Below are 14,172 nucleotides of genomic sequence, written 5' to 3'. Positions count from 1 at the left end.
ATGTCTTTCAGAATAAAAAGGTTAAACTAAGGTTCCTCCTAAACTCAAGTGGATGTAAAAGATCCCATTACACTACAAGAAGAGCTGGAGAGTTTTCCTGGGTCCTCACAAATATTTATCTCACCAAAATCAAAAGAACAGGTCTGTTCATTTGCACAAAGCTGTTTGTGGGAGCTTGGCATGCACACAATGGCTGCCACATTTCCTACATTACTAGAGCGACGACACTTCAAAAGCACTTAATTGATTGTAAACTGTTCACAAGTCAGGAAAATGCTGATTTTTTTTTTCTTCACAGACTTTTTTCAGTCTTGTATGCTTGCCAAGAAAGTAAAAAACAGTGTGCAGTAGATTAGCAATTCACAAGATCAGTGGAATGCTGCATTTCCATGCCACCAGGTGGTGGTAAGGGCAACAGACCACAAAATAACTAATTGAACATTATTAATTGGAACTTCAGGAAGTATATACAAATAAAACATGAAACTAATTTATTTTGTGACAGCTAAATTTATAACATCTCAATTATTCTCAGTCCTGTTCACCCGTCTCCATTACACTCACTGACCTACAATGGCTCCAGTCTGGCACTGGCTCAACTTTAAAAATCCTCATCCTTGCTTTCACATCCCTTCAGTGCCACACCACTCCCAACTCTCATCTTCTCTAACCCTACAATTCTCCAAGATTTCCGCATTTGAGTATCCTGATTTTAATCAATCTACCTTTAGTGAACATTTCTCCAGCTGTCTAGGCCCAGGCTCCCAACACTCTCCACTGTTCTTCCATCCTTTACGAGGCCTACTTCTTTAACCAAGTTTTTAGTCATCTACTTCGACCAGATATCCTAAACTAATCTAGTCCCATTTGCCAGCACTTGGCCCATAGCCCTCTAAACCCTCCCTAGTCACACACCCATCCAGATGCCCTTTAAATGTTGTAAATATACCAGCCTCCATCATTTCCTCGAGCAGCTCATTCTATACATGAAATACCTACTGCTTGAAAAAGTTGCCCCTTCTCATCCTCAACCAATGCCTTCTAGTTCTGGACCACCCCCACACCCCCAACCCACAGAAAAGACCTTGTCTATTTACCCTGTCCATGCCCTTCATGATTTTATAAACCTCCATAAAGTCACCCCCTCAGCCACCAAAGCTCCAGGGAAAACAGCCGCAGCCTATTCAGCCTCTTCCCTATAACTCAAACACTCCAATCCTGGCAACATCCTCTTACAGAGAAACCTCAATTATCTGAATATCAATTATCCGAATTTCGGATTATCTGAAGATGATCTCAAGGTCCCAATAGAAACATTACATCAAAGACAGGTTTCCAACACTGATCGCATCTTTCATTTAGTGATTAAAAGTGAACTCAGCTGACTGAAATGCGACATCGATGGGAGTGCAGGCACTGTCTCTAAATGACTGACCTTCTGTCCTCCCTCCCTAGAGTTCCACATAGGGGTGTCCCCTAAACCCCCCTTCCCCAGATAATCTCTCCAACATTGTCCAGTACAGGGCAAAAGTGGAACCTGTCAAAATGTTGGAGTAAAACGTTGCGTGTGCGCGCGCGCGCGGGCGCTCTATTTGAAGACTCACCTCTTCCCCCCTACCCCCACCAAAAGGTAGCAGTCTTACTGTTGGGGTCCAGTCTGGCTGCCCTGGAGGTGGGGGACATGCAAGACACAGGAGGCAGGGTAGTCGGGTCGGTGGGGACAGATGGGTGGTGTTGGATGGCGGACAAGGGATGAGGGTGCGGTGGGTGTGGATGAGGTGCGGGGTTGGGGGTAGGCAGGGGCAGAGTTGGACGGGGTTGGGGGCGGGCAGGGTGGGGTGGTGTTGGACAGGGTTGGGGGTGCAGACTGGGGCTCACGTGCAGTGTGCTGCTGCCTCGTCTCCTGAACAGGGAGAGGACTTAACAAAAAAACTCCAAGTCCCAGAAGAAAGGGATTGAATCAATTAACCAAATAATCAATTATCCGTACGAAATACTGCCCACCCACCCACCCAACTATGAACCTGCACTCCAAGGCCTCTTTATTCAGCAACACTCCCCAGAACCTTACCATTAAGTCCTAGGAAGGACCACTTAACTGGAAGCAGTCGCAACCCACTCCACCGGATCACACAAATCTAAGAAACCTGCAAGGAAACAGGGTAAGCATGCTGGCCTCTAGTAAGACTGAGGCTACGTAGTTTCAAGAGCCCCCCCCCCCCCACCCCCGACAGAAGGTCAGGCTGATTGACTTATCCGAGGACGCGGTATGGTCCATACGATGGATACAAAAACAAAGGTTGGAGGGGTTTGCTTTTTAAATCAACACTTGTGATGCACGGACATTGCAACCCTGGGCAGCCAATGCTTCGCAAACCTCGAATTCCTCATCATCAAATGCTGCCCCTTCCATATACCACAGGAATTTACCACTGCTATACTGGCTGCTGTGTACATATCACCACAAACAAGGATTGAGGAAGCTCTGGATTTGCTGTACTCCACCACTAACACCCTGGAGACTGAACACCCTAAGGCCCTGTTTATTGTTACTGGTGATTTCAATCAAGCCAATCTAAGGTGTTATCCATGTACCACCAGAACATTACCTGCCGCACCAGGGGCCCTGAACATTTTAGACCACTGCTACACTGTAAAAGATGCCTACTGCTCCATTCTCCACCCTCATTTTGGGAACTCTGACCACAATGTCGTATTTCTTCTCTCGATTTAAAGGCAAAAGCTCAAGCAGGAGGACCCCTCACAGATAAAGATCCAGTGCTGGTCAGTGGAAGCAGAGGATCAACTCCGGTGCTGTTTGGAATCGGCTGATTGGGCCATGTTCAAACAGTCCACAGGTACCCTGGTCAGGTATACCACCACCAGAGATTTTATCAGCAAGTGTGTGGAGGACTGCATACTGAGCAATTCAATCCAGGTGTTCCCCAACAGGAGACCCTCGATGAATCATACAGAGCCTGCTACAAACTATGTGTGAGGCCTTCAGATCAGAAGACCCACTCAAATGTAAGGAATCTAAGTATGACCTTCGCAGAGCCATTAAGATAGCCAGGGACCAATACCGATCCAAACTAGAGACCCAGCGACTATGGCAAGGACTGAGTGACATCATAGGTTCAAAAAAAAAGAGTCAGTTCAAGAGAGCTGACGATGACATATCCCTCCCAGACCATTTCAACGCCTGCTATGCTCGCTTTGAGCAGAATTTTGGCAGAGAGGTAGCACCTATTCCGACACGTCCTGACAAACCTATCCTAACAGTCACTGCATCAGAGGTCAGATCAGTTTTCCTGTGCATTAATCCAAGGAAAGTGATGGGAACAGACAGAGTACCAGGCTGTGCACTCAGAACATGTGCAGATCGACTGGCAGAGGTCTTCCCGGGCATCTTCAGCCTCTCCCTGCAGCAGGCCACTGTCCCTGCCTGTTTCAATAATGCCAACATTATCCCTGTGCCTAAGGAGGCTCATGCAGCATGTCTCAATGACTACCACCCAGTGGCCCTAACTTCAGAAGTAAAAAGTGCTTTGAAAGGTTGGTCATGGCATTAAACAATTCCAGCCACCCCACTACCTCTGACCCACTCCTATTTGCCTATCAGACCAACAGATCCACGTCAGATGCCATATCACTTGTCCTTCACTCGACCCTAGAACATCCTGACATGAAGAACAGCTACATAAGAATCCTACTCATTGAAGGCTGAACTGTAATCAACACTATTATCCCCTTGAGACTGAGTTCTAAACTTAGTGATCTCAGACTAAGCCCCAGTCTCTGCAACTGGGTTTCCTGACCCACAGGCCACAATCAGTGAAGATTAGGGACAATATTTCATCCTCACTAACACTCAACACTGGAACCCCCTCCAGGGGTGCATACTCAGCCCCCCTACTGTACTCACTGCATACCCATGACTGTGTTGCCAAATACCAGACTAATGCAATTTACAAGCTCGCTGATGACATCACCATATTCGGTCAAACCTCACATGGCAACGAAACAGACTACAGACAGGAGGTGGAAGACCTGGAAAAATGGTGCACTGAACTAGCTCCCAATGCCAGCAAAACCAAGGAACTCATTACTGACTTTCGGTGGGATATTACTCATGCCCCCCTGCACATTAACAGCACAGAGGTGGAATGAGTGGAGACTGTCAAGCTCCTGGGAGTGGTCATCCACAACAAGCTTTCTTGGACTGTTCATGTGGACACACTGGTTACAAAGGCCCAACAACGTCTCCTTTTCCTCAGGCAGCTGAGGAAATTTGACATGACAGCAAATAACTTCGCCAACTTTTATAGGTGTGCCACTGAGAGCATTCTGTCTGGATGTATCACTACCTGGTATGGTAACTGTACCATTCAAGATCGGAGATGGTTACAGAGAATGGTGAACTCAGCCCTCACAATCACAAAGGCTAACCTCCCATCTACAGAATTCATCTACCAGGCCCACTGTCAAGGGCAGGCCACCAGCATTTTCAAAGATCCATCCCAACCTAGCAATGCTTTTCCACAACCTCTACCATCGAGAAGATACAGAAGCCTGAACACATGCACCAGCCGGTTTCGAAACAGTTACTCCCCTACTGTTGTTAGAATACTGAATGGACTCACAAACTTTTAGTATCTGTGTTTTTGCCACTGTTTACCTATCATTTACTTATCTATGCTATCTAATTATGCGATCTGCCTGTAGTGCTCGCAAGACAAACGTTTTCATTGTGCCTTGGCACACGGACAATAAATTCAACTCAATCCAATTAAGTGTATAAGTCCTGCTCTGATTTACCTTTCCAAAATGCAGCACCTCACATTTATCTAAATTAAACTCCATCTGCCAATCCTCAGCCCATTGGCCCATTTGACCAAGATCCCGTTGTACTCTGAGGTAACCTTCTTCGCTGTCCACTACACCTCAAATCTGCAAACTTATTAACTAAATCTATGTTCACATCCAAATCATTTAAAGAAGTGACGAAAAGCAGTGGATCACGTACCAAAGGGTCTGTTTCCGTGCTGTACATTTCTCTGACTCTATGCTTACATGGCTTGCTCCCATGCAACCTTGGGATGGTTTACCACTCTATAAAGGCGCTATATAAATCTAAGTCGTTGTAAGTATAAAAACTGCTCTGCCAAATCTAACAATGAAATAAAATCATTTCAATGACACAAGTTGATCACCATTTGTTGCCATACTCCCTGGTCCCAAATACCTGGTTATTTTTGGGTCTGCTGAACTAATACATCTGAAACTGCACCAACAACCAAAACAGTGGTGGAGTTTTAAGATAATGGTTTCTTCTATTATTATGCTGTACAACAAAAAGAGCATGCTAAACAAAAAGAGCATTAGCCAATCGACCACAGGGATGAAAGGACAAAAGTAAACTTGCACAAAACTGTTGGTAATGCGCATTTTTACGTTTCTTTCTAGAAACTCTTCCCTCAACTTCGTAAATGTGCATAGCAGCACAGTCATGCACTCCACAATATACAGTATTTCAGAAGGGAAAGTGAGGTCTGCAGATGCTGGAGATCAGAGCCGAAAATGTGTTGCTGGAAAAGCGCAGCAGGTCAGGCAGCATCCAGGGAACAGGAAATTCGGCGTTTCGGGCATAAGCCCTTCTTCAGGAATGATTCCTGAAGAAGGGCTTATGCCCGAAACGCCGAATTTCCTGTTCCCTGGATGCTGCCTGACCTGCTGCGCTTTTCCAGCAACACATTTTCAGCACAGTATTTCAGAACAATTGAGTGACTCGAGCTAAGCACTATATTAAAGACCACCATCAAAGTAAGCAAGTCAACAGATACAAAAGAAATTTTGATCCAGGTATTAAAAAACTGACAACGATCAGATATTTTAAAAACAGGTGACACAATATACGACTCCCTCACCAATTTTCACCCAGAAACTCTGGCTAAGCTAAGCTGTGAGACAGTCATAGAGTCAAACAGCATGGAAACAAACCTTTTAGGTTAACTTGTCCACGCTGACCAATCTGACCTAGTCGTTTTGGACCAAATCCCTCTAAATCCTTCCTATTCACATTCCCATCCAGAAGGATGAAAGTGGAATAGTGAAGACTAGATAGGCTTCAGATTGGTTCCACAGGTCTGTGCAACAACAAGGGCCAAAGGGCCTGTAATGCACTGAAATGTTCTATGTCTTTTAAATATTATAATTGTACTTGTTTCTACCACTTCCTCTAGCAGATCGTTCCTCTGCATGAAAAAGTTACCCCTCAGGTCCTTTTTAAATCTTTCCCCTCCCACCTTAAACCTACACCCAATAGTTTTGGATTCCCCCAACCTAAGACCTTGGCTATTCACCCAATCCATGCCCGTCATGATTATATAAACATCTATATGGTCACCCCTCACAGCCTCCAATGATCCAAGGAAAATTTTTATTGCAAAAATACAAGTCCATAAAGAGGCTAACATTCCAATGCAGTTTTGAGGGAGCACTGCACTATTGGCGTACAAAATGTTTGGATAACATGTTATACCAAGGTCCGTTCTCCTTTAAAGTCCTATGGTTGTTATTTTTAAGAACAGGGAAGTTCTCCGCAGTGTTGTGGCCAACATTCACCCCATAACCAAGATTATTTTGTGTACCTATTTTTTATTTTACAGGCCTGGGCAGCAATGTTGTGACCCAACAAATAATTAAAACGTGCCTAAACTCAAAAATACACCCGACTTTCGAATGATGACAATGGTACAGCAACTGGCAGATATTTGACACAAAAAAGTGCAGAGGTCAAATGAAAATATTGAAAGCAAAGTTCTTGGCGTACCAGACATTTTACAATGTTGCAATAAGCCCGAACACAGTTTGGAGGGACGTGGGATTGGGGGTACAAGGTTGACTTGAAATGGAAAAGGTTCCTTGTAGAAGTTTCATTGCAGAATTTCAATGGCACAAAATGATTATAGACTGCACAGCTAAATAATCTACTGTTAAATTTCAATTCTATCAATTTAAAACTCAACGCCAGTCATACAAACTTGAAAATGATTTGGCTAGTTTACATTAAAAATATATCGGAGTCAATGGTCAGTGCACACTAACTGCACAAAGTGGAAAAAAAAGGACTTGCTTTTACATAGTACCTTTTAAGCCCACAAGACACTAAGTCACATTCTAAACCGAACCACCTTAATGTCCCTCATCAATAATCTTACCAGCAACCAAAGGCAGAAGTGGAAATATCACTGAATTATTTGCAGTGTCTCATATACTAAAGTAGTAATTGCCCGCATGCAGCAAGATGATGTCAATATTCATTCTTGGGCAGTTAAATGGAAAATAACATTGATATTATATGTCCCATAAGTGCCAGATGATGGTCATCTCCAACCAGAGAATTAAACCACCTGCCCTTGACATCAAACAGCATTAGCATTGCTGAATGCCTCACTGATAGTAAATTGAATTGGACCAGCCAAAAAAGCAACAGCTGATCAGAGGACAAGAATTCTGAAACCAGTAACTCATCTTGTGACTCCCCAAAATCTGGCTGCAGCTTCAATAGTGCTCCAGAAGCGTGACACCATTCAAATCAAAGAAGCTTGCAAGATTGGTACTTCATTTTACATTTACTTCCACCAGGACGACAGTGGAATCTATTACATACAAGATGTATTGCAGTAACCCAAAGCTACCTAGACAGTACTAACAGTGACCTCGACCACCTGGGAAAACCAGGAGAGTGGATGATCAAAAGCACCCAGACACCATCCCATCTTGGAAATATTCCACCACTCACTGGGTCAAAATCCTGGAGCTCATTCCCAAACAATACTGTGTTTACTTATGCCAGGTGGACTACAGAGATTCAACTAGGTGGCTCATTACCTTCTCAAAGACAATTAGGATAGGTAACAATAGTTGGCCTATTCAGCAACACCCACAATCTGTGGAAGAATGTAATAATTAAATGCTTCATTAATAAATTTGGTAAGTGCATGTTATCCAGTAGAACTCAAGTGAATTTCAAACCCCCAGTTTTACTTTCAATGCAATTATACCTCATGATATCATTCCAAGACTCAAAGACTCTCATCCTGACACTAAGACCTGACTGTGAACTTACACGGTTAGTCCCTTCTTAATCTGTCACCCCATGTCTTGCCGAAAACATACAAAACACTAGACAGATCACCTAAGATTGCAGAAAACAGGTTTTAGTCCCCTTATCAAAGGGGAGGCATCTTGACATCAGAGGCAGTCCACAGAAAGCTTTCTAGGTTGATCCAAGGTATGGAAGGATTGTATTTTCAAAAGGATAGCCTGTACCCACTGGAGTTTAGAAAAATGAGATAACCTCATTGAAACGTACAAAATTCTTAGACAGTTTGACAGTGTAGATACCGAGACATTGTTTCCCATTCTGGGAGACATTAGGACCAGAGGGCATAATAGCATGGTAAGCAGTTTCCCTTTAAACAAAAATGAGGAAACACGTCTTCTCTCAGAATAGTGAATCTGTGGAATTCTTTGCTACAAAAGGCTGTGGAGGCGTAAATTTTAAAAAATCTGTCCATCTCAGTCTTGAATAATCAGAAGGGAAGTCAAGGATTTTGCAGAAATGGATGGAAAGTGGATTTGAGTATGATCAAATCAGCCATGATCTCACTGAATGGCAACGCAGACTTGATGGGCTGAATACTTCTACGACTACATTTCATTATGTTACACATAATAAACCAGTACATAGGCTCAACAGTATTCTGTAGTTTTGTTGTACTGTATTGATTTCAAACTTCTGTTCAAAATACTGAGGGGCATTTTGAGACGTTCCAAATTGTTAAGTTATCAATACTTAAACTTTGCACAGAGCTCAGATGAAGGGATGTGAACAAATGGAACAAAGCAGGCCTAAAGGAAGGTTAAATGAATCAGAAAAAAAGGGACTGCCCAGGAGGTGAAGGAGCTAATAACACCAATTATGAGGATGAGGAGGTGCCAGTGTTGGACTGGGGTGGGCAAAGTTTAAAGAAAAAATCACACACCAGGTCATAGTCTAACAGGTTTATTTGGAAGCACTAGCTTTCTTAGCACTGCTCCTTCATCAGGTAGCTGTGGAGCAGGATAATAAGATAGGCTTTATCGCAAAACATCACAGTGTCATGCAACTGAAACGATATATTGAACAAACCTAAATTGCTGTTAAGTCTTTCATCTTTTAGAATGGATTAATATGTAAATCCCAGAACTTCTTTTCAGTCACATTTTCGAGATAACTTAAGGTTTTATTAAAAAAAGGTGACATCCCAGCTCAGACAATTATTAAAAAGGTGTGAGGTTAGAGTCTGTCTTTATCCTAATATAGAGTCAGATTGGTTCCATTTCCAAAGTAGAAATTTATAAAATATTACATGGACTGACTGTCTACATTGACAACCTGCAGGTTGTGTGTTTTTTGAGCAAAATAGAATGTATCTGCAATGCAAATTCACCCCACAGACTTGTGTGCACGCGCACGGACATGTGATAGAGAGGGAGACAGTGTGAGTGCATGTGAGAACGTGTACCAAGCATGCACACACAAACACAGGGTGTGAGAGTATGACAGAGAATAAGCACGTGAGAGAGTGTGTGTATTGGGTGAGTGCGAGTGTGTGTATGTGTGTGTCAGCGAGGGAGAGGGAGTTTAGCATAGTGGGGTCACCTGTAGTGTGACATGAACCCAAGATGCCAGTTGAGGCCATCCTCATGGGTACATGGGTCAGATGACAGCACTTTTTTTTAATATATAAAACCTTAATTATCTCAAGAATGTGACTTAAAAGTAGTTCTGGGATTTACATATTAATGAACCCAAACTGTAACCCATTCTAAATGATGAAAGTGTTAACAGCAATCTAGGTTTGTTCAATATAGTATTTTAGTTGCATGACAATGATCTTTTGCTATAAATTCCGTGTTTTACGATCCTGCTCCACAGCAACCTGATGAAGGAGCAGTGGTCCAAAAGCTAATACTCCCAAATAAACCTGTTGGACTATAACCTGATGTTGTGAGATATTTAGTTTTCAGATGGAATAGAAAATTAGTTGGGTGAGAAAATCAAAGGATGTCGCAACTGTTTTCTCTGTAGCAACTCTGGCACCAGATCTCAATTTTTTTGATGCTCTTTACAGGACAAACTTTTAGAGTATGTCAAGCACAACATGGACACAGAGGGTGGGTTCGAAGAAAGAGAAAGAGAATGAAGGGGCCAGGAACATGAAGAACAGTCATGAGAAAGCATGCTTACAACTTCTGATGGCAGAGAAAGAATTGGTAGAGAAGGAGGAGAAGGATTGGGTTGGGAGGTTATAAAGAATAAAAACATAGTGGCTGGAGGAATGACTACCAAAATAGCGAATTAGCAGCATCTGAGCAAAAGTGTGCACAGGTGCACAAAGTTATAGATAACGTGGAGCAAAGTTTTGCAACAGTGCTAACAGATTACTTAATATTGTGTTGTCTCGTGGTTTACGCTTAAAACATTTGTCAAATCCCAAATGGAGAACAGATCATCGTTTCAGAATAGGGCAAGCCTCATCTAAAACGGAATCCTAAAGGTTCAGATAATGCACTGACAAGATTTCTTCCCTCCAAATTGTTGACCAGGATGAAATCAAACAAAACGGTACAAGACCAAATGCTGATCAAGTAAACTAAATCTTAATTGCATCCAGTTCCTATTTTAATTCTAGAATTATTTTGGTTTTCATGTTGCATTTTTCTTTAGTGCCTCGTGCTCCAAGAGGTGTATCACAAATGTCTGAAGGGGGGCAATTGGAAAATATCAAAACAAAGAGACTAATCTTTGCATTCAAACTAGTTGTCACAATGCTTCTGATGAAAACGTTGATAAAATTTTTAATAATTCGACGTGATATTAAGTTAAGATTCATTAGATACATATATGGGAGGGGGAAAGAGGGAGGGAGGGAAGGGGGGGAAGAGGGAGGGGGGGGAAGAGGGAGGAAAGGGGGAAACGGGGGGGAGAAAAGGGATGGGGGGAAAGGGGAGGGGGGGGAAAGGGGAGGGGGGGAGAAGGGGAGGGGGGGAAAGGGGAGGGGGGGAAAGGGGAGGGGGGGAAAGGGGAGGGGGGGGAAGAAGGGGAGGGGGGGGAGAAGGGGAGGGGGGGAGAAGGGGAGGGGGGGGAGAAGGGGAGGGGGGAGAAGGGGAGGGGGGGAGAAGGGGAGGGGGGGGAGAAGGGGAGGGGGGGAGAAGGGGAGGGGGGGAGAAGGGGAGGGGGGGAGAAGGGGAGGGGGGGAGAAGGGGAGGGGGGGGAGAAGGGGAGGGGGGGAGAAGGGGAGGGGGGGAGAAGGGGAGGGGGGGAGAAGGGGAGGGGGGGGAGAAGGGGAGGGGGGGGAGAAGGGGAGGGGGGGAGAAGGGGAGGGGGGGGAGAAGGGGAGGGGGGGGAGAAGGGGAGGGGGGGAGAAGGGGAGGGGGGGGAGAAGGGGAGGGGGGGGAGAAGGGGAGGGGGGGAGAAGGGGAGGGGGGGAGGAGGAGGGGGGAGGGGGTGGAGATGGGGGGAGGGGGTGGAGGAGGGGGGAGGGGGTGGAGGAGGGGGGAGGGGGTGGAGGAGGGGGGAGGGGGTGGAGGAGGGGGGAGCAGGGGCGATGGGGAGGAGGAGGGGGGACACGAGGAGGAGGAGGAGGAGGGGGGACACGAGGAGGAGGAGGAGGAGGGGGGACACGAGGAGGAGGAGGAGGAGGAGGAGGGGGGACACGAGGAGGAGGAGGAGGAGGGGGGACACGAGGAGGAGGAGGAGGGGGGGACGACGAGGGGGAGGGGGGACGACGAGGGGGAGGGGGGACGACGAGGGGGAGGGGGGACGACGAGGGGGAGGGGGGGACGACGAGGGGGAGGGGGGGACGACGAGGGGGAGGGGGGGACGACGAGGGGGAGGGGGGGACGACGAGGGGGAGGGGGGGACGACGAGGGGGAGGGGGGGACGACGAGGGGGAGGGGGGGACGACGAGGGGGAGGGGGGGACGACGAGGGGGAGGGGGGGACGACGAGGGGGAGGGGGGGACGACGAGGGGGAGGGGGGGACGACGAGGGGGAGGGGGGACGACGAGGGGGAGGGGGGACGACGAGGGGGAGGGGGGGACGACGAGGGGGAGGGGGGGACGACGAGGGGGAGGGGGGGACGACGAGGGGGAGGGGGGGACGACGAGGGGGAGGGGGGGACGACGAGGGGGAGGGGGGGACGACGAGGGGGGGGGGACGAGGAGGAGGAGGGGGGGACGAGGAGGAGGAGGGGGGGACGAGGAGGAGGAGGGGGGGACGAGGAGGAGGAGGGGGGGACGAGGAGGAGGAGGGGGGGACGAGGAGGAGGAGGGGGGGACGAGGAGGAGGAGGGGGGGACGAGGAGGAGGAGGGGGGGACGAGGAGGAGGAGGGGGGGACGAGGAGGAGGAGGGGGGGACGAGGAGGAGGAGGGGGGGACGAGGAGGAGGGGGGGACGAGGAGGAGGAGGGGCGAACGAGGAGGGGGCTGAGGGGATAGGGGGGCTGAGGGGGTAGGGGGGCTGAGGGGGTAGGGGGGCTGAGGGGGTAGGGGGGCTGAGGGGGTAGGGATTGCGGGGGTGAGGGGGATGAAGGGTGGGGGGCGGTGAAGGGTGAGGGATGGGGGTGGGGGTGGTGAGGGGTGAGGGATGGGGGGTGGGGGCGGTGAGCAGTGGGGGGGATGCGGAGTGGTGGGGAGGGGAGAGAGTTGGGGGAAGTGGAAGTGGGTGGGCGGGGTGAGGGGTGAGAGTGGAGGTGGTGAAGGTGGAGGGGGGTGAATGCGTGGGGTGAGGGGGTGGGGGAGTGGGTGAGGGGGTGGATTGAAGGTGAGGTGTGAGTGAGGTGGGGGGGTCGGGGGGGGTGATGGTGGTGGGAGTGGAGGGGGTTGTGAGGAATGAGAGGGGGTTCAGATTCCGACGTTAGCGGGGGGAGGGGCACCAGCCCGCCCTGGGACGGGAGGAGAATAACTGTCAGATCGGGGGCGGGGGGCGGTGGGCCTATGGACCTCACGGCGCCTCATTAACCTTGACCCTGACCCTGACCCCGACCCCGACCCCGACCCCGGACACTAACTCCTCACAAACAAACGATGGGCTCAGAGTTACCGCTAACCGCGGCTCCCGCAGAATCTTCTGGAACTCTGTCCTTCGGGCGGCCACGCTCCCGGTTATCCCACTGACTCCTGAAGTCTCCGATTCCACTCGCTCTCCTCAGGAATTTTCTCTCCTCGCTCAGCAACACGAAACGGGGCAGGGAATTCGCTGAGAAACTTTCTCGGTGAGCATCACAACACAACACAACTCCGCCACTTAGCAACGCCCCCCTCTGCCGCTACCACGACCACTATTCGCTCCCAGTGCTCGGCCTTCCACCCAGCCTCTTTGTCCTATTGAATAAGAGGAACGTCTATCAAGGATATTCCCTAATAGGATTGGTTTAACGTCACGTCTATCAAGCTATCCCGCCTCAGTCGATGTACTATTGGGTAGTAAAGATGCCATTCAAATGTCAGTCCCGCCTTTTTAAAAATCCGTCCGAACTATCAGCCCACTTCGACATCCTATTGGGTAAGTAAATGCCAATCACAGCAGTGGTGTTCTATTATTGGTTTGTGGAGAAGTCAACCATACCTCCCGACCACCCCCTTCCTTTGAAGGCTCCCATTTGTCATTATCAGCATTACCTCATTCCTATCCGGTGGTTTCATTGCTCTATCGCTTTGTCCATCACCGTGGCAGGCGGTAACACGCCCCACCGAATCCTGGATTGGTCATCCGATGATCGACCCGCCCAAAACGCGGGTGCCGATTGGCTGATCATGCTGTCTGTCAGATGAGGTTGCGCGGGTTGTTTACCTCGCCTTTGGATTTTGTCGTAGAAGCCGTCGCGTAATCGTTGAGTGAATGTTTTTAGCCTCTAATTCAGAGGTAAAATACAAGAACACCATTCTAATAGAGGACAATAGATAATAGAGGTGTTAATGGAGCATTTCCACCTATAAGGACTTTGCTATGTTTAATGCCTTATACGCTTTAGAAATTTATTGTGCCACAAGCTCAAAAGGCTGTGAAAAACGATGCGGACGGGAGGGTTTTATTTTCACTTTACAGCAGGTGAAATACTAT

At 47.9% G+C, this 14,172-nt stretch overlaps 1 protein-coding gene across 2 annotated transcripts in view; it reads right to left on the bottom strand.

Moving 5' to 3' along the window:
- Nucleotides 1-13,347, bottom strand: part of tnrc6ba (trinucleotide repeat containing adaptor 6Ba) — a 210,812-nt gene extending 197,465 nt beyond the window's left edge. The window contains exon 1 of one of the 2 annotated variants that reach the window (XM_060849553.1): nucleotides 13,153-13,347. The gene's annotated coding sequence lies outside the window, so the exon portion shown is untranslated. The remainder of the gene's footprint in view (nucleotides 1-13,152) is intronic. The other variant, XM_060849554.1, reaches the window with a different exon arrangement.
- Nucleotides 13,348-14,172: the final 825 nt, after the last annotated feature.

Source organism: Hemiscyllium ocellatum, chromosome 33, assembly GCF_020745735.1.
Source record: "Hemiscyllium ocellatum isolate sHemOce1 chromosome 33, sHemOce1.pat.X.cur, whole genome shotgun sequence".
NCBI lineage: Eukaryota > Metazoa > Chordata > Chondrichthyes > Orectolobiformes > Hemiscylliidae > Hemiscyllium > Hemiscyllium ocellatum.
The sequence above is the reverse complement of the archived record's forward strand: the minus strand, read 5'-3'. Positions and strand labels throughout refer to the sequence as shown.